Below are 2,051 nucleotides of genomic sequence, written 5' to 3'. Positions count from 1 at the left end.
ACAAGTACTCCTAAAAATACACTTCATTTTAACTAGCTAAATCCTGTGTAACAACTAGTAATTGCATTGTACTTGGCTAACATTACATGTTCTATGCTTTGAAATAGAGTCTTATTCTTCATCTGGGATTTGGATTTGTAAAATGTATTATAAAATGTATTTAATATATGTCTAATCAGGCTCAGGTAATATCAGGTTTGTATTTTCATGCTGATCAAAGCTCTAATCAAATCCAGACATTTATAAGCGTTATAATGCTTTTGAATGACACTTCCGGTTTTGGCTGAAAATACAGGGTTACCCGGGAGAAGAGTGATTTATTCTCGGGATGGAACATTTGTATAATATCGAGGAAATATTAAACCCTGATGCGTATACCAGTTGATTCACAAGACACCAACTAAGTAACTTACATATACGGTATCTTCATTAGGCCTAATGGCATTTCATGTCCATGATAGGAAGTTTGTTGTAGTGACTCAGTAAGGCTAATTGTAAAAGCAACCCTCTAAAGTGCCATGTTTGTACAGTTTATTATGTGGAGGAAACATTTAGGCAGCCAGGACCATACACCAGGACCGCTCCGTAGGCCGCACTGTAGGCCTAGCTCTTACTGCAGTCCAGTGCCATGGACATCTTTGAAGTTTGGCCTCTAGTAATTTAGGACGGCAACTTTATGAAGGCCTCTTCACCGTGTTCTTATCGTACAAGGCTCTACAGACATGTAAAATAAAAACAGGCTATTTTTATTGTTCATATTATTTGCGTTGATGATGCAAGTGGTTCAACATTCAAATGCGACGGTCAGTGGAACACTTGCGCCACCAAGTGGACAATTGCTCAGTTTCCTTGTGGCATCAATGCTACCAGAGAAATTTGATATAAGATCAAATGTTATGTCAATATTATTATCTCTAAATTGATTCCCCCACCCGTATTACATATATTATTATTCCGATTTAGCTGTTAATCTGGATTTAATTTATAAACGCTTTCTGTCATTTCCGATTGGAGGGCAGATGACCACGTGACTTACGAACCTACAAATTTGTTACTTTGTAACAGTCAAAAGTGGTTATTCCCAACGTTGATCAACTCCCAATCTATGCCAAGATTTTTTTAAAGCATTGTCTTTAAAGCAATATCACTGTACCATTTACACCCTGTATCCTGTGCATGTGACGAATAAACATTGATTTGATTAGATGATTAACGCACCATTCACATCAGCTATCATAGTCAATAAAGCGGTGACTGACTTGACCATCACTTTCTAGCCATCATTGACATTGAGATGAAGATGGTCAAACGTGAAAATATAAAATACATCGTGATCCTAATGGAATATAACAAAGCAATTCTGTTGTCTTTGCCTGCTTTATCTTTACAATGACAGGGGGTGCACCGTTCCTGGAGGTACTGCAATACCAGGTCGATGCGTGGAGTGGACGGAGCAAGCCCCTATTCCATCTCCCTGTTCCAAAAATCAATTTAATATATGGTCCACAGATAGGGGACGTAACTGATATTAAAGAACATATTTTTTTTTTTTGAAAAGTTTTTATTGTACATTTCCTTTAAAACAGCTCACATTTGAAATACATTTACACACATAAAAACGGCACCAAGTGCATAAAAACCAGCATTACATTACAATTAAATTAAAAAAGGTACATGTTGTTTATTTAAAACAATAAAACAATCCTACATAAAAGTACCCATTCTTGTAAAAGCCAATTACTAAAAGCCATTTAAAATGTGCATAAATGATTTAACAAAGTTAAAACATTTTTAAGACATAAAAAGCCTGTCAAAAAGTCACTTTGTTAAAAAGCTGTCTTCGGTCCTTTGTACAAAAACGGGGTGAGTCCTTGTCAAAAAAAGCCTCCTGCTGCTCTTCCTGAATCGACTCCATACCCGTCCGTCGGGGCCCAGAGGAGACTCCCCCCCTAGGCGCGTCACCCTATGCACCGCAGCGCTGTCAGGCCATGGCCGCCGGGACCTTAGATGTTGTGGGGGACCCTTCGCCTGGGGTCGAGGCCCCCTGTCGT

The 2,051-nt window shown here is 38.6% G+C and overlaps 1 pseudogene; it reads right to left on the bottom strand.

The window, feature by feature from the left end:
- Positions 1–1,394: 1,394 nt before the first annotated feature.
- LOC121560135 lies at positions 1,395–1,562 on the bottom strand (annotated as a pseudogene).
- Positions 1,563–2,051: the final 489 nt, after the last annotated feature.

Source organism: Coregonus clupeaformis, unplaced genomic scaffold (genome assembly GCF_020615455.1).
Source record: "Coregonus clupeaformis isolate EN_2021a unplaced genomic scaffold, ASM2061545v1 scaf3101, whole genome shotgun sequence".
Taxonomy (NCBI): Eukaryota; Metazoa; Chordata; class Actinopteri; order Salmoniformes; family Salmonidae; genus Coregonus; species Coregonus clupeaformis.
The sequence above is the reverse complement of the archived record's forward strand: the minus strand, read 5'-3'. Positions and strand labels throughout refer to the sequence as shown.